Consider the following 23,822-nt stretch of genomic DNA (forward strand, 5'->3'; position numbering starts at 1 on the left):
TGGTTGATACTATTGAGCCCTCATGGATGATCTAGCTCTGTACTTAGCATCATATTGATATTTGGCTGCTTTTTTAGCCCACGTTTCTGCATTAACACTGACACCTACATATATATGCAGTGCTTGACTCAGGGCTCAAGCAGTAAAAAGGGAAACTTTTATAAGTAAAATGGTCCCTCAGCACTCCTTAATTTTCCTCTTTTCCATTGTGCCCAAATAGGTCTTGTATCTCTACCTTCCTTAGCTCAGTTTGAAATTTGGAAGTATTTAGATAGTATGTATGTTATTCAGGGAAATGATTATTCAGTTTGCTGCTTTTGGTTGCATACTTTTACTTGTTGTACATTATATGTTGGTTTAATGGTTCTAATTGGTCTAATTATTTTAATGGATAAGTCTAACTGGCATGAAAGGACTTTTTATAAAAGTTGTTTCAAGAGGGTTTTTTTTTAAGCAGGGGCTCAGCCTTTTGATAAGTTTCTTTATAGGTTTGGATCATAATTATAGTTGTTTTGTCCTTCATTTTTTAGAAAAATGGAAATATATCTTGGCATCTTGTTATATTTTGCCCTGCTTAGAATTCCAGAGGTAATTATTCTATAAAATAATTTAGGGTAGACCCCCACCATTTCAGGGCTTGTATAGGTGAACCCCCACTCTCCATATCCCTGACCCATCCAAGAAAAGCAATTTGCCTATTTGTAGCTTTTGGTGGGTCTTATTAGTGTGCTTTTGTGACAAGTTGCAGTGAAAAGCGTAAGCCCTAAGTTCCATGGCACACAGGGTGCAAGAGCTTAGAATCAGGGTGAGAGGCTGCCCAATGTCAGACACTGGCTTCGCCTGGTGAAGGTTTTTGGAGGAAGAAATCAACAGAAAGGACATGTCTGGGGAAGAGAGAGAGAGAGAAAGAAAAAGGAAGAATTGTTCTTCATATCTGAAGGAGATCTTGCTGTAAGTAAATCACTCCCCGGCCCCTTATTAGTAAAGATGATAAAATTTGTAAACAGAGACATTGCCCTGGGCCTTGGTACTAAAGTTTTCTATTTGTAGTGTCCCACACTGTATTAAACTCGGCCTCCTCCTAAGTAACAATCTCTGCTCTAGAAGACCCTCAATTCCCTACATTCTGTTCAAGCCTGACTGCTGCTCTGGCCTCCTGGCCATCTGCCTCATTTCCACATTGCATAAGGAAGCCATAAGCTGTGGAGGTGCATGGCTAAAGAAGTCTACTCTCGTTGGGAGAGTTGAATGCTTTTCTGAATTATCAGGACAAAAACATCAAAATTGCCGTCTAGCTCGAAGGAATCAGCTTTCTGAAAATCATGGATGAAAGGTGATCGAAGAGTGATCAGGAAATTGAGTTGTCATTCATCCAAGTTAATGTCTTAAGTGTTGGTTGGTAGTTGTTCCCTTAGCCACCTCAGCACTCCTGTGCACTGATGCATTTATTATGATTTATTTATTTGTTCTATGTCTATTCATCTGCTGGGGTGTTAATATTTCTGCTTACTCTTATGCTGTCTTAACTCCTGGATATACATTCACTTCTAGCTGCTGGGCTCTTAAGAGTATAAGGGATTGTTTCTGAGCTTTCTCTATCTTGCCCAGGTAAGACAATGGTCTGCTCACAGGAGAGTGCAGGGATGGTGGAATTGATGAGGATGTTGATAATGATAATTACAGTAATGATAATGGTGATGATAGGCCCTGAATTGAATTAGTAGTTTAGATATTCAAACTCACTTTTTTGGAGGAGGGGTCGGGGGAGAAAGGTGATGGAATAACTTTCCCTGTTTGAATAAGAGCAGTAAGGGACTTTGCTTAATTGGAGAGTCTTTTTTCCTGAGTTCATCATAGCTCCTCAACTCATTCAGAGAAAGCGTTAGTGCTGGTCATGATAATTTATAACTTTCTTTTGAGCGGTCATTGCATAGTAATTATTGGTAACTATAGTTATAAACTATGTTTCATCTGTTTTATCAATCAGGCAAAATGGTAATATCAAAATAGTCCATAGTACAATCCCTAACCTTCTGGTAATCTAAAATCTTTCCTTATTTCTGAGTTCAAACACTTGTTGCATATTTTTCAAGAAGCAGCGTGGCTCAGTGGAAAGAGCCCAGGCTTTGGAGTCAGAGGTCATGAGCTCGAATCCCAGCTCTGCCACTTGTCAGCTGTGTGACTGTGGGCAAGTCACTTCACTTTTCTGTGCCTCAGTTACCTCATCTGTAAAATGGGGATTAAGACTGTGAGCCCCATGTGGGACAACCTGATGACCCTGTGTCTACCCCAGCGCCTAGAACAGTGCTCTGCACATAGTAAGCGCTTAACAAATACCAACATTATTTTTCCTGAGAGGTGTATCCCTGCAGATCTAGAAATCAGCAGTGGTTTACAGTGGCAATATGCATCCCCAGCCTCCCACCCCTGCAGATTGCTGAGGTAGGCTGCGAGAAGCCCCCATCTCTTCTGCTTCCGTGACTTTCTGTGGCCTCACTCCCAAATCGCGGTGTTGCCGAATGGATAGAGCACAGACCTGGGAGACAGAAGCACCTGTGTTCTAATCCTCTGCTCCTTGTCTGCTGTGTGACCATGGACTAGTCACTTCTTTGCTCCTCGGTTATGCCATCTGAAAAATGGGGATTAAGACTGTGAGCCCTATGTGGGACAGGGACTATGTCCAACCTGATTACCCTGTATCTACCCAGTGCTTAGTACGTTGCCTGGCACAGTGTAAGAGCTTAAATAGCATAAAAAAGTGCCTGCACTGCACCAGCAGGAAGGATACATGAAGCAGAAGTACGTGGTCTCCATTAGATTGAAACTGACCAGGAGGCTGACTCTGTGACTCTGACTCTGACTGCTGGACTTGAGGAGCCTGAAATTCTGCTCCTTTAGCCATAGTACTGGGCTGCTCTTTCTGTTTTCATTTTTTGTATTCATCTTTGTCCATGTCTTGTATGTTTTTTGTTTCATCTTTTCTTGTCTGCTCTGTGACCTTGGGTAAACCGCTAAGTGTGTCTGTGCTTCATTTTCCTCCTCTGCAAAATGGGGTTTCAATACCTTTTGTCCCTCTTATTTGGACTGTGAGCCCCAAGTGAGATAGGGACTGTGTCCAGCTTGATTTTTCTCCTCCCTACCATCCTAGTATTTAGCACAGTGCTTGGCAGTCAGCTTACTAAATACCACAGTTGTTGTTGTTGTTTTTTAGACCTGAGAGGGAATATTAAGTGTAGCTAGAGCTGATGAAAATGTAGACTGTAAAATATGCTGAGAGACCTGAAGGGCCTCGGCAAGGTATCTTCGTGTCAGAATGATTGTAGTGATGGTGACATTGTTAATGATGAGAAGGTAGGTATCAAAAAAAAGTAGCAAAATGTAAAAAAAAACCCCTAATGTCCTATTGGCCACTGACCACCATGGACCTGGATAGGGTTCTTTATTTGACAGTTGATTTGCCTATATCCCCGGGGCTAGTTTGATCTAGTTCAAGTATTTGGGGCAGGAAGGAAGTTGGCACCTGGGCACCAAGATGCCCTGGATTGGTGACACTGTCCCAAAAGGAATGCCCCTTTAGATTGGGTTTGGGTGGGTTTGACCAACCTCCCCACCGAGATTCTAAGCCCCTACTAGATTGTAAACTCTATGAGGGGAGGAAGCATGCCTACTTCTTATTATAGTAGTCTCCCAAGTGTTTAATACTGTGCTCTGCACAACAAAAAAGCAGTCTGGCCTAGTGGAAATCTACTTAAGTCATCTGTGCCTCAGTTTCCTCATCTGTAAAAAGGGGATTCAATATCTGATCTCCCTCCTACTTAGACTGTGAACCCTATGTGGGACAGGGACTGTGTCTGACCTATCGTGTTTCTATCCCAGTGCTTAGACCAGTGCTTGGCACATAGTAAGCGTTTAACAAATAACACAGTTATTGTTATTAGTAAACACTCAAAAGCACCAGGGAGTGATGATGATGAAAATGAATTACAAGTTATTTATATTAATGTCTGTCTCTCCCTCTAGAGTGTAGGCTTGTTTTGGGCAGGGAGCGTGGCTACCAATTCTGTTGTATTGTACTCTGAGTGCTTAGTACAGTGCTCTGATGATACTTCTGTCGTCTCACCAATGAGAATCCCGAGGCCTAGACTAGTATAGATGCACCCAATCAGTGGGAAGACAGGAAGATTTCCCTGACTCCAGTATCCCCTTGGCTGATTCCCTTTTCCAGTGCTTTGGCCAGAGCGGTGAGTTTGGGATTTCACTGGTAGAAATCAACAGTTTGAGTAACGGAAAATCAAAGCAAATATGCACATCTATTTACTTGAATTTGCAGACTTACGAACCCTACAATACAAACAGAGGAGCAGTCCTGCATAGACTTCACCCTAATTATAAGGCTATTTTCCAAAGGCTTTTTCTTTTTCTATTAACAGGTCCACTGTGATGTGATGCTGGGACTGAACTCGTTCACTACCCTAGCTTAAGGTGGCATTAAAAAGTTTTTGTGCAGACCTGGAAGAGGCAAGTAAGTGCCCCGTTTTGACTCTGGAAAGTTGCTCTGTGTGCTGCTAATTCCCCAATGCTCTGGGGTCCATCCTATTTCACTGCATCAGTGCTCTCTGATAGATTCGCTCTCTGATGAGCTTGAAAATTGTTAGATGGAGTTTGACAACATGAAGAGGCTGGCTTGACCACATTTCCTTTAGTTTGTTTTCCTGGCTTCTCCTTTTAATATAGCATTACACCCTTCTGTCCATTTTTTTGTTTGTTTAGAAACTTAAATGGGGAATTGAATGGTGCTCATTTTTAATCTGTGTGCAAACACATTTGGAATAGGACAAGCATTTTAATGTGATTCTAGGGAAAACTTGTCTTAAAAAAAAGAACACTTGGTGATTTAGATGCTTCCACTTCATTGTCTGTGTAGAATGACCATTTACATGAGGTGGGGTGGGGTAGTCGTAGAAATAAATAATTTTGGAAAGACTCATCCAGGTGGATGACCCAGTGGTCACCAAGAAAGTCTATGCAGAAATGCATTTCGTTCATGGGTTAGAATAAAGGTGTCTGGAAGCCAGAACAACTTTCAGTCCCCAAGAAAGAAGATTTCTTCCCACAGCTGCCTTTTTTTCTCTGTTGGTGGAAGTATTCCAAAATGCATTTAAGTACCAGATCTCCCTAAAGTGGATATTTAGGATTCTGATCTGTTGTAATCCTAGAGGAAGATGAAAAGCTAAAATGGATGTGCAAATCAGTAAAGTTTTGGTATGTATTTGCAAGGGTTGATTATCCTGGTTTAATGTTTTGTGATTGTATGCCATTCAGCCTCAAGATCCATTAAAAGCTTCCCCCAAATGTCTGTATTCTAGCCACAGATTTCCCATTAACCTTCTTTCTTGCCCCAAGTTAATCTGTGCCAAGCAGTATGTCTCAATTGAGAGGCTAAACTCTTTTCTGATCTCTTCAGCATTACTTAGTCAACTTTGAATTTGGTTCAGATGCACAGATGTTGAAAAAATATTGACAATTATAGGTTAATAATTTCATTCCTTTTTGGAGATTTGATTTTATTATGCCTAAGCCTTTTGAGATTAGTGTATGGTTCCTGTGTAACAGCAACGGCAGCTCAGCAGAACAGTAATTAAAGTTTTCTTGATTCTATGAAATATATTTTGCAAATTCTGAAAGTTTGAGGAAGAGAAAATAGATTTGAGTGAGTGTCTTTTATTAGCTGTAGAAGGCCTAAGTGATCCAAGGGCCCAACTGTGCCAATATGATGCGGCAGTGAGAGCACTTTGAGTGTGGTTTCAATATGATGCCAACAAGAATCATTGCTGATTTTAGGCTACATCCCAGGTATCACAAAACCCAGACCCAAAACTGTCCTGAACTCCCAATTTGGGAAGTTCAAAGAGAAGAATTCCACCACATCCCTATGTGTGGAATGCCTAGATACTTAAGGGCTGGATCAGAAAAATTTTCCTTGCATTTTATCTTCACTCCTCCTGCCCTCATTATGTGCCCCTTCCTTGTGTCTTTCTAACTTTGATTCTGATTGTGGCTTTTTCACCTGGGAAGAGTCAAATATCGTGTATTTGGGTATCCATTCCATACAATGTCTTTGCTTCCATTTCTGTTTTGTTCAACTATGAAAAAAGCGAGGTTCTTTGACTGTATTAGAAAGGTTTAGGAGACCGTCAAAGAAACAGTTCCAGACCACAGGGGCAGCAGATCAACAGCCCCAGATAAGGGTTGCATTGGAAGCTGTCATCCAACTAGGACAGATTTCCACCAAGCCTTAATGGATAGTGTGCGCTGTGACTAGAACTTGGGGTGAGAACCCATGTTCCACTGCCAATTGCTCTTCCTGTGGTTCTTTGATTCCCCTCTACCACTTGATTCTGGTAAAGGGGAAACAAATCTTGCAGCAACTTGCCAAATCTGGGCTTCTCCAGCCTGTGTAATGAACGACAGCCACATAATGGTGTTGTCAGTAACATTTGCAGGAATAGATGGCGGCATCACATTTTGGAAAAGTGTCTTTGATAGGCATATTCACATGTTCATACAGTTGCAGTTTCAGGAGGATTTGTCACCAATGAAATAACAATGAAACATCAAAGAGCACAGCTTTTTTTTTTCCCACAGGTTTGGAGAAACTAGCCATTTTAAATACCTTCTAAGGAATCCCTAAGTGAAAAATCATTCTCCCTCATTTGCTCAAGTCACAGAGCAGTGGGGTTGTTGGCAGAAGCTGCATCTAGAGCTGGTATTTTGGCTCCAGATCTTGAGAATCATCTCTAACTAGAAGCCCTGCAATTTTGTTTTCTGTCATTTTTTTTTTGGAGGTTGCATTCATCTAGGTCGGGGGTAGGTGGTGGTTATTGGACCTGCCAAGTGATTTAATCTGGATCTGGCCTAAGCCAGGTGACAACTTTGCCGCATGCCATGAGTTGGTGGATAACAGCAGCATCCGAGGGGTTCTTGAGCATATCCGTGACTGACTTTTGACCACATAGGTAGTGCCATGTTGGAAAGGGGATGATCAGGTTCTTCCACCTTTCAAAGCCTCTTTCTCCCCAGCCCTTGGGCATACACCCGTTTGTCATAGTTGTCTGTCCTGCAGATACTTACTGAATGCAGTAAGTGCCCTTTAGGTTGAGAGACCTATCCACCCCAATTCTAATTTGTTGTTCATTGAGCCAGATTTCACAGAAGGAGGTGGACATGTTTGAAAAATGTCTCACCTCCAGCTGCAAGCTGTCCATTCTGAATCTTTCTGGTTTGCTCTCTGTCAAAGGAATACTCTCCCAATAATGTCTTTGTATAGATGAATCCTCATTATAATCCTACCGTCTTAAAAACAAACAAACAAACAAAAAAACCTTCAATGTAAAGCATGCTACTAGAGTCCAACATTCCCTACGAAACCACATAACCACAACTTGTGTGCAGACCCATCAAAGGACAAACACACTTTTCTGAAATAGATTTGTTGAGAACCTTCACCTTGTCTAACAGTTGAGGGAAAACATGGGTGCTTCAGTGACCATTCTGTCCCAATCACTTTATCTGAGTTCCATGATGGAGGAGAGAAACGGAAAGAATCAGAATCCTGATTCTGATCAGATCCAAACGTTTCTACGAAGGAAACAAAGACTTTGGCTCAGAGTTCTGGAGTCAGTGGAGATTGGAGATGATGTTGGAGAAAAAAAAACTGATTTCTGCAGGGCAGTGTCTTGCTTCCAGCCAGATGGGGTGGTGGTAAGCCTAGGGGGATTCAGACCAGAGCTGATGGGCATCACAGATCCTGCTGTCTAACTTTGAAGATGCTATACAGCCACAGTCTTCATCTCCCTCTTACAAGTCATTTCATTTATTCATTCATTTGCTCAATTGTATTTATTGAGTGCTTACTGTATGCAGAACACCTTACAAAAGCTTGGAAAGTACAATTCAGCAACAAAGAGAGACAATCCCTGCCCACAGTGGACTCAGTCTAGAAGAGGGATCTAAAATGTCCATTAGAGCAAGGGTGGCTTTAAGATTTCCCTCAATCCAAAGGGGGTTGTGTACTTTTTACCGAGTTGGTTGGGTATGGTCCCTGATTGTTTCAGGTTAGAGGAGAACCTTGTGAACCCAGTATGCCACCTGATTTTATTTTTTTTCCTCTCGTCTGACAGAGGTGGACCAAGTAGACTTTTCTTCACTCAGAGCTTACTTAGTCCCCCTTCGAAACACTAATTCCGTACAGGTTAATTCTTCAAACATCATTTGGTTTTCCAACTTTACCAAGTGAGCAAGTTCTCAGCAGCCATGATTGGTGATCCTTTCTCTGTGAAGATCCACCTATGTTTTACCGATGGAGGGAGGGCACATAAATTTTTATCCATCCTATTTCAGTTGACTAAATTTTTATCAATGCTTCTGTTCTATCTTAAAGCTCCTGACCCTGTTTTTATTTGATGTTTGTCTAAAAAGTAGGGACCCAACTTCCATGGGAACTGTTTCATTAAGCTTTGGTTGTAAAGTAACAGCATGGTGCTCTGCAGCATGAAATAGCAGATGGAACACGGCCAGGGAGTCAGAAGGTCAAAAGGTTCTAACCTCGGCTCTGCCACTTGTCTGCTATGTGACCTTGGACAAGTCACTTCACTTCTCTGTGCCTTCATTACCTCATCTGTAAAATGGCTGTGTCCAGCCCGATTTGCTTATATCCACCCCAGTGCTTAGTAGAGTGCCTGGCACACAGTAAGTGCTTAAAAAATCCCAGAATTATTATTATTATTGTTGTTTAGTGGAAGGTTGGATGGTGATGCACTCTGGAAGTGATGCAAGTGATCACCAGAGTGAGTGCTGGACAAATTAATCTTATTTATTGAGCTTATTTTGTGCAGAGCACTGCCCTGTGTGCATGGGAGAGTACAATGTAACAGTTGGTAAACATGTTCCCTGCCCATAATGAATGGCAAATGGGTGAGTAAATATGGCAGGAGATTATTTGGACTACATTTACCACATCCTCCAAGAAAGTGCCCCACTACCACCCCTTTTGTGATAGTTATTCCTGGGAAAGAGGGAAAAGAAACTCAGAAGTGAAACTTTCCTCATCAAAGTGGGGGAAAAAAAGTAGTTTACATTTCAAAAGTCGAATCTGTGGCCTGGAGCTATTTGGTAGTAAAAATTTTGCTACCATTATACAAAGTAGCAAAATATGGATTTTAACTGGCCTGCTTTTCAATTCAACTGAACATTAAGTACATTCTTAATGGTCTGATTTGCTGGGAAGAGCACTATTACAATAATCTGCTTTTTACAGCCCATATCAAATATGAACTTGCATCACTTATTACAAAGTTTGTGCTTTGGGAGACATTTTCACAGCATCTAGCAGCGAAGCTCCACATTTCTTGGAATTAGTCTTTAATGATATCATCTTCCAAAACGAGCTGTTGCTCCAATACACTGATTGTTTTGTGGTTAATGTCTAATCCAATGGCTATATTTAAAATGTCATACAAATTTGTAAGGAAAGGACTGTGGCAGACGGCTGTTGTATCAGTAATTGTAGCAAAACGTTACGGACGGGGTGGCTTGCAGCTTGGATGTTTTTAGAGTTTCATTCCGAACAAGACCCAAATGGTGGAGGTGAGAACTAATTTTTACCTGTTAAGCCATTTGATTTTTTTTTTAATTGCTTGGGAATGGAGGACTATTATTATGGGTGTCGTGTGGAGTAAAGCTGGAGACTAAAGCCTGCTTTTAGCTGTCACTTTTATTAAGGAGCTCATCGTGTGCTGAACCAGCCACCTGTATTGTCTAAGAAATGCACTGCAGTGTCTGGGGAGAATTTGCTTTCTCTCTGGGCTGCATTATTAGGGTTTTCTCTCTTGCTCCCTGTTGCCCCGGCTTTACGCCAGCTTTCGAGCTGCAACTCACAGCACAGTAGGTCTAATGTAGATTGACGCCTTTGCCAGAGAACTGATTGAAACTTGTGTCTCAGAGTTGCTAAAGCTCACTGAACCATTTTATTGAAGATAAAGTAAATAAAATAGATTGCCATATGAGAATTCCCTGAAATCAAATGGAATAATGTGACAGGTTTAAGCCCATGAAGAAGGCAAGGCACTGAAGCAGACGGGAATTCTTTTTATGCACAATATACCAGGAAAAAAAAAGTCCCTAGTCCATAGGAGCTAAACTATTAATGGTTTTTTTTAAAAAAAAAACCCCAAAAGAATAATAATTGTGGGAGGCAGTTAATTTGGCTCCCATGCCATATTTGTTTGTCCTGGAATAGTAGTTCCTTTTTTAAAGAATTCTTTCTTTCTGTTAATAAAAACTTCTGAGACTAGAACATTGTGCCAATTTTTTCTTCTTTTTGTTCCTCTGACACTTAAGTGCATGGATCAGTAGCCTTATAGAATTTAATAAACAACACAGATGAACGGATTTGCTAAAGTGCACTCTGGAGTCCTCAGGTTTGAAGAGAACAGAGAGCCCTCTCCGTTCAAAAACAATTCTGGAGGCAAAGCAGAGGCTGGGTGTAATATTTAATGTTTTCATAGTCAACAGTGAACACAAAATGAAAGAAATCTTTTTGGACAGGGCTCTAGAGCTGTGGTTTCCAGAGCAAAGAAACCAATGGGAAGAAATCTGACAAATATCTAGTTGGATAAATCTCATTCAGGGGTTCAAAATATTAGTTTTTAATTGCATAATGACCCCCATTTCTCATAAGATGAATTACTGGGTTAGCTGCAGAGCATTCTCTGCCAATAGCTTATTGATCACAGGCTTCAATTTATGCCACCGAATCAATCCTTTTCTATAAAAATGCATCAGTATTTTTCTTTAGAAAAGCTCTAATCACATCCATAATTTGTCATGTAAAAACACAGGGATTACAATTGAAACCTAAGGCAGGAACATTTCTGGTATATATATCTCTCTCTGTAGTATATCAGACTGCCACTAATTTTTTCACACCTTATTCCAACTTGGAGAAATGAGGTCTCAATAGGACTCCAATGTAGAAACTTAATGGCTACTGATATTGTTTGATTGGCATAAGGAATATTTGGGTGGCATGTATCACCATTCCACTTAATTGATCTGTAAGCCTCTTCCTCTAATAGCTGTAGTGGTAGAACTGATAGCAAAAAAAATGAATATGTGGATGAGAATAAGTTGATAATTCATTTTCATTGATTTCTATTCCAATTCATTAAGAATTGAAAGCCCATAGACCCGTAGTGAATTTGGAAACACTGATAGGTATTGAAGAGTTGGAAGACATCTAGAAAAATCTATCCAGTCTAGCAATGTTTTAAGGCTGGAGACTCTCATTCCTAAGAGTTAGATATCTGTTCTGTTATTATAGATCTCTAGAAAAGAGATTGTACAATTTCCTCTGGGGATCTAAGATTGATTTTTCCCAAAAGGATGTTTTTTTTCTTCTACATCTAACTTTATCTCTAAAACTTGAATTCCTTTCTAATATCTGAGGAATTGGGCAATAATGGTAAGTAGTAGTGGTCACAGTAATAGTAATGTTGCTTATTGAAACATCCCACTTTGATTTACTCCCTTTCTTCTAGAACTTAAATCCCATTGGTTTTCTATCACCAATAGATTGGAGAATATCAATAATAGTAGTAATGGTATTTATTGGTATTTAATGGTGATAGGACATTGTCATATATTGGACAAAGTGCTTGGGAAAATATGACCAAATAACTTTGCAGGTGTTTCTACTGTATTGGGGGAGACAAGCATACAAATATTTACAAATGGTGTAATAAGCTAGTTTTTTGTTAAACTCTTCTACAGACAAGGAACTACTCCTCAGTCCTTTTCCAGAGTACAGAATCTCCAATGGTTTAAAGTATCTTCAGGTTCTCTAATTATTTTAATTAATCTCCATACTCTCACTAGAGTCTCTCCTTCTCAAAATTCCGGTGATGATGATCTTCCAGTCATGGAGGATTTTTTGCCTATAACTTATAAGAAGGACGGGCTTTGGAGTCAGGGCTCATGAGTTCGAATCCCAGCTCTGCCACTTGTCGGCTGTGTGACTGTGGGCAAGTCGCTTAACTTCTCTGTGCCTCAGTTCTCTCATCTGTAAAATGGGGATTAAGACTGTGAGCCCCACGTGGGACAACCTGATTCCCCTATGTCTACCCCAGTGCTTAGAACAGTGCTCGGCACATAGTAAGCGCTTAACAAATGCCAACATTATTATTATTATAGTTCTAGTGGTTGGGGTGAGCATGTACTCTCTTGTCCATGCTACCCAGGTTCCCACTGCGACATTCAGTGACACAAGCAAATAGGAAGAAAAGGATGCCGTTGCCTATTACAAGAATGTTCCTTACGCAACCCTTTTTGACCAGAGTAACCACAACATTGTTCTGATATAGTTCTGTAGTGCCATAGTCCAACATAGTCATTCATTCATTCAATCATAATTACTGCACATTTACTGTGTGCAGAGCACTGTACTAAGTGTTTGGGATAGTCTTTACCTATAAAATGGGACCCACCACTTTTAATACGATGATCCTTGAATACATATCCATCTCAAATGCAAAAGATTTAAACTCTCTCACAATTTTGTATTCAAACCCCTAATTATTCAGGCCCATTAGAGACATCTAAGTAGACAGACTCTTTTTGTACCTTAATCCTGCATATTAGTAAATATGGGAATTCATTCATTTATTTGTATTTACTGAACGTTAACTGTGTGCAAAGCACTGTACTAAGTGCTTGGGAGAGTACAATATAACAGACTCATTCCTGCCCACAACGAGCTAACAATCTAGAGTCGAGAGCTCGCTCACATTAAGTAAATGATAATATGTCTGCTTAGCTATTTTATAATCTCCCAAGACAGTACTCTGCCTACAATGAATGCTCAATCAGTATGATTGAATGAAAAGTGAACAATATGCAACTTTAGAGATCAATGCTGTAGTCAAATGGCCCCTAAGATGCATGTAATTTGTCTTCAAACATTGCATTTGTAGGAGTTAAATCCTGTCATTATATGCCATCATTTTATTTAGAAGAGACCTGGTAAGTATTGCTATATTTGGATAAAAATAGAAAAAAAAGACCCACATTAATTTCTAGACTATGTACAGCTCTAGTTTGGGTTTCATGTATTCCAAATAAATCATCATTATTTTTATCAACAAATTTACCTCCCCAAGGTTAAATTTCATAAATCCTGAACCTTGGCCATCCCTATGTCCTAAACATCCAATGCAGAGTTTTAAAGAAACGAGACACCTTGTGCCTGACCCAAAGTAAATATATATTTTTTAATTAACGTAACTTTCCAAGTGGGATCCTCAATAAGTAGAAGAGGAAAAATAAAATCCATAGTATTTCTGAAAAAGAACATTCATCTTGAATTAAGTTTCTAGGCTCAATTATTAATTACCTTTATGTTTCACTTTTTGTTATACACTCCCAAGTGCTTAGTTCAGTGCACTGCACACAGTAAGTGCTCAGTAAATACGAATGAATAACTGAATGAATGAACGAACTTAAATTCTCAGGCATAGCCTGAGCAATGACTAGCAGTAGAATACTACTAGCATCACTCCACTGAGTCAAACGTCTTACAGCCATCGGTAATAGATGTATCTCAATCTTGATTTCAGCGTCTTGCAAATAGAGTTCATCTGTGAAGCTCCATGATTGTAGTAAGTACACATTTCATCATCAGTTCCAACCTTAAGGTCATGGTTGTGGAGATGAACTAAAGTCGACCAGTGAATTAACATAATAATGCAGGAAGTGACCAGCTAATCCTGTCATTCTAGTTTTGACTTTACTTGGTGAAAAGGAGACTCTGCATACACTCCACACATAAAGACTCAACCTTTCCACAATGGGGATCCCTTCCCTTAAGTTTCATTACATCTTTTATTTTCTTTGAAAAAGTATATTAACTTTAGGCCCCAGTGTCCAGACTTAAATTTGTTTAGGACAGATTGAATGGAAATGAGGCTATTTTGCAAGTCTATTTGCTTTATTTAATTTATGATAGTTATAAAATTTTTAAAAATGCATTTAGAATGCAATGCTACATGCTCAGTGAAGATATTTTTGAGATGTATATGTTTGTAGTGAATTTAGGATGTATTTATGTATATGTCTAAGATCAAGTCAGGTTAATGTAAACTGTAATGCTAGGGGGCCTACAGAATTCTTTCTAAGTTTAGACTCTGTTAGTATTTCTGTGGTGGGTGACAAACTTAGGGCCATTAGTTCTCACAGCTGATTTACATATCTTGTTTCTCTGTGGAGTAAAGAAGCTAATATCCTTATAGGATATTACCAGGCAGAGAAGCAACATGACCATGTGGAAAGAACATGGACCTAGGAGTCAAAGGACCTGTGTTCTAATCTTGACTCCATCAAGTGCCTGCTGTGTATCCTTGGGTAAGTCGTTGATCTACTCTGTGCCTGTTTCCTCATCTGTAAAATAGGGATTCCACTCCCTCCTACTTAGACCGTGAGCCCCATGTGGAACAGGGACTGTGTCCAACCTAATGATCTTGTGTCTACTCCAGGGCTTAGTATAGTGGTAGGCATATAGTAAGGACTTTACAAATCAGTGCTTAGAACAGTGCTTGGCACATAGTAAGGGCTTAACAAATACCATTATTATTACCACTATTAGGAAAGAATAAAGCTGGGTTTTCAGACAGTAGGACCCTTACTTAAATGTGACTAATATCACCTGGAGCTGGTAACCTATTTCAGCAGAAACCTAATCCACTGCTCAGAGCTATCAGTCTTGAGTTTTGAGTACTTACTCTGTGCAAAGCACTATACTGAGTGCTTGGGGGAGTACCATGCAGTAGAGTTGGTAGACCTGATCCATGCCTTCCAGGAACATACAATCTAGTCCTAGCTTTTTCTCTTAGCTCCAGTGCTTAATAGCATTGGGGCCTGCTGTGATGCAGGCAGAAGAGGACAAGGACACTGCCCTTGCCCTTCAAAAACTTACTCTCTAAAAGAGATTTTTAGGTCCTTGAGGTCAGGAATCTTGTTTACTCATTCTGTTGTATTCTCCTAAGTGCTTAGTAGAGTGCTGTGTACACAGTAGGTGCTCAGTAAATACTGTTGATTGATGAGACAGAGCAGAGTCACAGGTCATTGGATGATACACCTGTGCACATGAATCCATCAGTGATGGTTATGGAGTCAATCACGCTTCAGCCTTTTGAACTGAAATCCCTGTTCATTCAGCCAATGGGCCCTTAGAAGTTTACAGTCAGGGTTGAAAGACTCCAAAAAGAATGGCTTTCTGTGCTCTGGAATGTCTTTGAGGTGAGCTCCTCCCAGTTCTCATTCCCCCTAAAATCCCGACTCTAATTTTGGCTGAACCCTCAAAGTGAAACGTTACCCCTAAGCTATGATGTTTGGCAATGAAAAGCACAGATAATAAATCCATCCATCAATTAATGGTATTTATTGAGCATTTACAGGGTGCCGAGCACTGTAAAGAATACAAGAGATCCCTGCCCACAAGGAGCTTAAAGTCTAAAAAGGGAGACAAACATTAAAATTGGTTACAGATAGAAAAGTAGTAGAAAAGCATTGCTGCTACCCAGATTCTGCCCTGCAGTCAGGAATTGCCCAGACCCAGTAGTTGGTATTCATTCATTCAATAGTATTTATTGAGCGCTTACTATGTGCAGAGCACTGTACTAAGCGCTTGGGATGAACAAGTTGGCAACAGATAGAGACAAGTCCCTGCCGTTTGACGGGCTTACAGTCTAATCGGGGGAGACGGACAGACAAGAACAATGGCAATAAACAGCGTCAAGGGGAAGAACATCTCGTAAAAACAATGGCAACTAAACAGAATCAAGGCGATGTACAATTCATTAACAAAATAAATAGGGTAACGAAAATATATACAGTTGAGCGGACGAGTACAGTGCTGTGGGGATGGGAAGGGAGAGGTGGAGGAGCAGAGGGAAAAGGGGAAAATGAGGCTTTAGCTGCGGAGAGGTAAAGGGGGGATGGCAGAGGGAGTAGAGGGGGAAGAGGAGCTCAGTCTGGGAATGCCTCTTGGAGGAGGTGATTTTTTAGTAGGGTTTTGAAGAGGGAAAGAGAATCAGTTTGGCGGAGGTGAGGAGGGAGGGCGTTCCAGGACTGCGGGAGGACGTGACCCAGGGGTCGACGGCGGGATAGGCGAGACCGAGGGACAGTGAGGAGGTGGGCGGCGGAGGAGCGGAGCGTGCGGGGTGGGTGGTAGAAAGAGAGAAGGGAGGAGAGGTAGGAAGGGGCAAGGTGATGGAGAGCCTTGAAGCCTAGAGTGAGGAGTTTTTGTTTGGAGCAGAGGTCGATAGGCAACCACTGGAGTTGTTTAAGAAGGGGAGTGACATGCCCAGATCGTTTCTGCAGGAAGATGAGCCGGGCAGCGGAGTGAAGAATAGATTGGAGCGGGGCGAGAGAGGAGGAAGGGAGGTCAGAGAGAAGGCTGACACAGTAGTCTAGCCGGGATATAACGAGAGCCCGTAATAGTAAGGTAGCCGTTTGGGTGGAGAGGAAAGGGCGGATCTTGGCGATATTGTAGAGGTGAAACCGGCAGGTCTTGGTAACGGATAGGATGTGTGGGGTGAACGAGAGGGACGAGTCAAGGATGACACCGAGATTGCGGGTCTGAGAGACGGGAAGGATGGTCGTGCCATCCACGGTGATAGAGAAGTCTGGGAGAGGACCGGGTTTGGGAGGGAAGATGAGGAGCTCAGTCTTGCTCATGTTGAGTTTTAGGTGGCGGGCCGACATCCAGGTGGAGACGTCCTGGAGGCAGGAGGAGATGCGAGCCTGAAGGGAGGGGGAGAGGACAGGGGCGGAGATGTAGATCTGCGTGTCATCTGCGTAGAGATGGTAGTCAAAGCCGTGAGAGCGAATGAGTTCACCGAGGGAGTGAGTGTAAATGGAGAACAGAAGAGGGCCAAGAACTGACCCTTGAGGAACTCCAACAGTTAAAGGATGGGAGGGGGAGGAGGCTCCAGCGAAGGAGACCGAGAATGACCGGCCAGAGAGGTAAGAGGAGAACCAGGAGAGGACAGAGTCCGTGAAGCCAAGGTGAGATAAGGTATGGAGGAGGAGGGGATGGTCGACAGTGTCAAAGGCAGCAGAGAGGTCAAGGAGTATTAGAATGGAGTAGGAGCCATTGGATTTGGCAAGAAGGAGGTCATGGGTGACCTTAGAGAGAGCAGTCTCGGTAGAGTGGAGGGGACGGAAGCCAGATTGGAGGGGGTCTAGGAGAGAATGGGAGTTAAGGAATTCTAAGCATCGATTGTAGACGACTCGTTCTAGGATTTTGGAAAGGAAGGGTAGTAGGGAGATAGGATGATAACTGGAGGGGGAAGTGGGGTCAAGAGCGGGTTTTTTTAGGATGGGGGAGACATCCTAGAGTTGGTAAGTAGGCTACAGTAGAAGGAAGGGAGGAGACAGTGATTTAAGACTTCTTGATAGAGCTATGAAGGTAAGCATGAGGAGCTTAGTTTAAAGCATTATGGGCAGGGAATGTGTCAGTTTTATTGTTGGGCTGTAGTCTCCCAAGCATTTAGTATAGTGCCCTGAACACAATAAGTGCTCAATAAATATGATTAATTGAATGGACAGAGAGGAACCATTGTAATAGTTGCAGGAGAAGGCTCGTTAGATCAAATGAGTGGAAGGGAAACCATAGTATGGTGATTTGAATTCCACTGTCTCTCTCATCATTCCATGACAATGGAGATAAATTTGGCCTCAATGACCATGGTATCATCTAGTTTCCCCAAGTCAACTGAGTGGAAGTTAACTTTGTAGTCTTATCAAGAGCTCCTTCTGATTGACCTCCTCTCTGCTTGAGAAAAAGGGAGTGAAACGGGTGGAGGCAGAGAGGGAGCGGGGGTCCCGATGGCAAAGGGGCAAGGGGAAGCAATGTGTTGGTTCTCTCCAGAACGACAGAGTCACCTCAAGGGGGCTGGAGAGGACACTGCTTGGGGTGAGAGGGAAACAATCAGAATCCCAGTTCCAACAGCCCTGAAGTGGGGAAGCAAGCCACCAAATTGCTGCTGCCTCCAGAAGATACCAGTCATAAATCGGTGGTATTTATCAAAAGCTGACTGTATGTAGAGCACTATATTAAGCCTTGGGCTAGTACAGTACCAAAGAGCTGGAGACATGGGACATTTCCCCTTTAACTTTGCCCCTCTTGGGCTCTAAGCAGCATGACAGAGTGAATAGAGCATGGGCCTGGGTGTTAGAATGTCATGGGTTCTATTCCTTATTGTCTGCTGTGTGACTTTGGTCAAGTCACTTCACTTCTCTGGAGCTCAGTTACCTCATCTGTAAAATGGGATTGAGACTGTGAGCCCCACATGGGGCAGGGACTGTGTCCAACTTGATTTGCTTGAATCCACCCAAGCACTTAGTACAGTGTCTGGAACATAGTAAGAGTTTAAAAAATGCCATCATTATTACTATTATTATGGGGTCCAGGGGCCAGGTCTGGTCTGCTTACATTCTGAGTACCCTACTGCCAGCACATAGTTAAATTCCACAGTTATTATTATTATTATTATTATTATTGTTATCATTATTAGTATTACATAGTGGGGAATGGGGGAGGGTCTCTGTTTACTCCAGCTCTCTGCTGTCTCTTCCAGGGAGGTGGGAGAGGGGAACAAAGAACTCTGCTAACAGCAGCACTCGGCAAATGAGAAACAAAGAGTTTGGTGTGGTCTGAATGTAGTTTTGAAAAGTGACCAAACCCTTTTCATTTGAATGGGAGTTGATCATTTAAAATGTGCATAACCATCAGGGGCCTTTTCCCTGCTTCCAGTGTTTTTGTTGTTTGTTTGGGTTTGTTTTTTTGTTGTTGGTTTTTCTTTTTTGGCTCACCCATTGTTCAAGTAACTCATTTACTAAACTCCTCCAGTTTACTCTCTTGAGTGACCATCCTTCTCTAGTTGCTATGTTTCATGGCAACTTCCTTCCTGCACTTCTTTCTGCTTTGATTGCAGTCTCAGTGGAAACAAATTTATTATCATCAGCTGTGCCACCACCATCAGCTACAATATGCTTTTATTTGAGTAGCCAACATAGTCTGGACACTGAACTGGACCCTTTGAGGGACTCCTGAAGAATAAGATGTGAGCACCGCTCTCAAGGAACTTTTAGGGAAAAAAATAGATATAAAATGATGAAAAGACAGTAATTTCAAAAAGGCTTTCAGGTCTCTCCCCACCTGTGGTTCCCAAAATGTCTAAATATGTAGGTTGTCCCAAATCAGATTGCCCTTAAAACTCTGATCTGGTTTCTGTAGCATCAATGAAAACAAATACAGTTTTCTAGTGTCCAGATCCTTATCTGTTGATAAATGCAGGGACAGACTTTTGAGGAAAATTAAGTGTCTCACATTACATTACATAACCTAGAAGTATCCGTACAATTACTACATATATTATTAAAATAAAGCTTAACCAAAAGAAAGTTGACATGAATTAAGAGACAAATGACCTATATTCATTCTCCAAAATTCATGTTCTTATAGAGTTATTTTAATTGCCTTGTTCACTGGTACAGTTAACATTTGATTTGGACTGTTCACTTCCGTTCAACCAAAGAGATTGTTAATAGTTTGAAACAAATCCCCCAAATGAATTGAATTTAAATTCAAAACAATTGAGATTATAAAATAAGGAAAAGCTGCAGATTATGCATAATAGTCCAAGGATGGTAATAAAGTGCTCATTGTGTCTTCATTTGTGTGATTTTAATCTTCTTCCTTCATAGTCCCTGCTATTTGTAAAGGTGATTGTTTTATATATGGTTAATGTAAAACAAGGGTGAGAAAACACAATGTGTTTGACCTCATTTGACCTTTTTGAGGCTTACTCAGTTAAAAGGTTTGTAAGACTTTTAATTACCAAATGGTGTGATCATTATTCATCTCTCATTTGATATAGAACGTCAAGTGAATTGCTTCCCTAGGGTAGACTGTGTTTCACAGATCAATAGATTTAGTAAGAGCTTAGAGGAGAGAGCTTCAAACATTCAAAGAAAAGAAAGTATATTCTAGTCGTAAAGTGACTGATGTGGTTATTTCATCACCTTTCCGTGAGTTTATTTACTTCTGTGACCACACTTTTTTTTAACACTTGAGGATGGTTCCACTTCTTAAGACAGTTGACCTCTAGTGAAACCAAGGGGCCATTTTGGGCCATTCTCCGAATCGAGCTGTATAGTTTTCAGACTGTGTATAGCTTTAAAAGTGGTCTTCTGTGAGGCTCAGATCCTATTCTTAAAATTGATTTGTAAGAATAGGTGTCTCCAGGCTGCATTCCACACATTTAACTCTTTTAATGGATTTTGGGTGGAGTTAGACAGTGGTTAGGTTTTAGTCTCTGTTGGCCTTTTGGGTGTGGCATTATTTTGGAGTTAAAGATTGAACTGATTGCCCATTGGTTGATCCTCTGCTTTCTCTAAATAATAATCTAGTGAGTACACCCCATCTTCTTGTGATGCTTCAATCCATTTCCATCTCGCCCCTGGGAAGGAGAGTGGTTGTGGAGGGAGAACATTGAGGATCCTCAAACTGAGTCTCTTCTTGTATTTGCCTAGCGATTTCTCTCTGTGACAATCCTCTTCACCAAGCCTATATGCACTCACCCTTCCTCATTTTTGTAAGTATTTATCGAGGGTCTACTATTGAGCAGAGAACTATACTGGGTCCCTCTTTTGTTTGGAGCTCTGTATTGGGCCTTCCCTGTGGACAGAACCCTGTATTGAGTGCCTACAGTGTATAGTGTTACAGAGCAAGGTTTTAGATGTTTTTGAGCATGAAATAAGAATAAATGAAACTGTCCTCATACTCCAAGATTTTTACAGTTTAAATACATTCATTCAATTGTGTTTATACTTACCGTGTGCAGAGCACTGTACTAAGTGTGTGGAAAATACAATTCAGCAACAGAGAGACACGATCCCTGCCCACAAGGGCTCACAAGTCTAGGAGGGGTGAAACAGACAGCAAAACAAGTAAACAGACATCAAAAGCATCAATATAAATAAGTAGAGTTATAGATATATACACATAACAAGTAAGCAGGCAGTGCTCTGCACATAGTAAGCGCTCAATAAATACTATTGAATGAATGAATGCATTAATTATAAATAAAGAGAATTATAGATATGTGCATATACACAAGTGCTATGGGACTGGAATCTGTTTTCTAAATACTACTGGATATTGATTTGTCTACTTTCTTTGGTTACTTTAAGCTTACTCTTCTCTTAGACCCTTCCCCTTCCCCACTGACTCATTTGCCCTTTATAGTTTCCTGGAAAACACTATCATCAGTGGTATTTATTGAGCATTTACTAGGTGCATAAACCTAGGTGCAAAGAACCGTACTAAGGGCTTCGGGAGAGTGTAATAGAACAGTATTGGCAGATGGAGTCCCTGCCCACATCTGCCCAGTCATTTTTTATATATGCATATGTGTAATATGCACTCTCTATATATGTAAGTACATGCAGATCAAGATGTGTGTATGCGTATATGTAAACAGCCTGTAAATATCAGATTTATTTTTTTCCATTGCCCACCCCATCCCCATTTCCCTCCTGCTTTTAGCTTTTTGTTATGCGTGACTTTTTCCCCAGAAGTTTGCTTTCTGTTGCATGTTACAATGAATATTGTTTAGTCATTCAGGGGTATTTATTCAGCAGCTACTGTGTGCAGGGCACTGTACTAAGATCTTGAGGTATATCCCTCTTGGGAATGTAATAGCCTTGTTGTATAATGCACTACTTGATTTTCAAAATTAATGGATATAGGCCATCTCATATATGACTATTAGTCCAGAAATTTTCAGTCAAAAGTCATATTTGCCCATTTTCCTGGGTTTCCATAGTGTTTTTATGTTAGGCGAGCATTTCCCCTTGGAGTGTAAACAGGCTCTTTACTCTCCTTTATGCCATTATAATCCATTACCAATTTTAAATATACAAAAATATTTTGGCAATGAAATGGTTCCCATTTTCACAGGTTGAAAGTATAATTTGAGTGTGTCTGCTCCAGTACGAAATCAGCTCAGCGGTCCGTCGTCTTTGTGATACCATTAAAAATTGCGGAAACTATCCCATTGGTTTTATGCACAGAGGAACCCATTCATTATATAAGTGCAGAAGAGCTGAATTTCATGTCTATTATATAAGTATAAAAGAGAGAGGGAGGATACATAATGGGTTTCTAGATGACGTGTGTGTGTCCTGTGAATGAAAGAATGTCTCAGAATTCTTCTCCTCAGTAGGGAAAGGCTGTCCGATGCAAGCCAAAGCAGCAGTGATTCGTCTACCGACGATGCAGAATGGAGGAAGGAAACTTCCCAATTTGGCAGATTCTGTTACTTCAACTCAATTACTTAGCTTTCAAACCAGAAAGAATTCCTTCGGTGGGGGCCTGCCCCTCAGAAGAAATTTGGTTCTTTGCTCCACTTGAGCTCTCTAGTTAGTGATCTTAATTAGTGTGGCCGACTGGATAATAATAGCCAAATGCTGATTATTTTCCCTCCCTGGAGCAATGGTAAACTTCACACCTCGTGTCAGTGTTGTGTGTTTTAGGATAAAGCTGAGGCTTTTGTTGTGGCAGAGGGCTTGGAGGTCATTTAAATGGGTGGTCTCTCATAATTGCCATTCTGGGCCCTTTTCTGGCCATTTTTCAGGTAGGAAAATAAGATGCAATGATATTTAGAATAGGAGGCTTAAATGACCGTTTGAAAATGAAAGAAAATAAACTGAGAGGATGTCACCAACTGCTCCCAGCTTTGTTTCCAATCTGAGGAGAAGGGGATGGGCTGCTGGTGATTTCTGTGGCAGTTCTGCCCAGATCACCATGGATGCACATTGATCTGAGTTAGACCAGCAGTTGGGCTGTGATTGTGCTTCTTCAGCACAAACTTCAACTTGTCCAGGAACTTACCAGTCTGCCGACTGATACTAAAAGGTTCTGGAGGCTTACTACCTACCACCCTCTGACTAGGCTAGGCTTCAGGTAGTAATCAGGGTAAGTTGTTGCCTCACGGCAGTGCACACCAAGGGACAACGGCACATTCCAAACGCCCCTCCACCCTAGATGCCCTCCCCTGCCCCGGCCTTGACCACCTGAGACTGAGCTTTTTATGATGGCCACTTGGTGCCTACCTCAGAGTCGCAGTTGACCCTTACGTCCTCTACTTTGATCCTGCAGAATGGCCAACTTCCATCTGCCCATTTCCCCCTAAGACAGCTCCATCACTCCAAAGTTCCAGGTGGTGGGATCCACTGCTTTTAAGTCGAGGACTGTGGGAGCCTATGCCCTCATCCCTCCCCAGATTCCTCCTGCTTTTCCCCCTAAAATCAAATCTCTGCACAGATCATTATTTATTTACTTATTTAATCACTGTAGGTTTTTCTATTTCCCACCTTTAATAATAATGATTAATTATGGTGCTTGTTACCTGCTTACTTTGTGCCAAGAACTGTTCTAAGCACTGGGGCAGATATAAATTACTCACTTTGGACATAGTCACTGTCCCACCTGGGGCTCACAGGCTAAGTAAAAGGGAATAGAGTTTAATCTCCATTTTACAGCTGAGGTAACTGAGGCACAGAGAGGTTGAATGACTCACCCAAGGTTAAACACCCGTCTTCTTCCCCAGGCAAGGGAATTCAGTGCCCTAGGATTCACCACTTTTCTGCTATGTGACCTTGGGCAAGTCACTTAACTCTGTGCCTCAGTTACCTCTGTTTAG

General features: G+C 41.3%; 1 protein-coding gene across 5 annotated transcripts in view; it reads left to right on the forward strand.

Moving 5' to 3' along the window:
* FOXP2 (forkhead box P2) overlaps positions 1-23,822 on the forward strand; it is a 537,816-nt gene that overhangs the window by 138,397 nt on the left and 375,597 nt on the right. For 4 of the 5 annotated variants that reach the window (XM_029073155.2, XM_029073165.2, XM_029073166.2 and 1 more), the window contains exon 3: positions 4,431-4,522. The exons of the other annotated variant lie outside the window; for it this stretch is intronic. The gene's annotated coding sequence lies outside the window, so the exon portion shown is untranslated. The remainder of the gene's footprint in view (positions 1-4,430; positions 4,523-23,822) is intronic. 5 annotated transcript variants of the gene reach the window in all.

The sequence above is a fragment of the Ornithorhynchus anatinus genome, chromosome 10 (assembly GCF_004115215.2).
Source record: "Ornithorhynchus anatinus isolate Pmale09 chromosome 10, mOrnAna1.pri.v4, whole genome shotgun sequence".
Lineage (NCBI taxonomy): Eukaryota > Metazoa > Chordata > Mammalia > Monotremata > Ornithorhynchidae > Ornithorhynchus > Ornithorhynchus anatinus.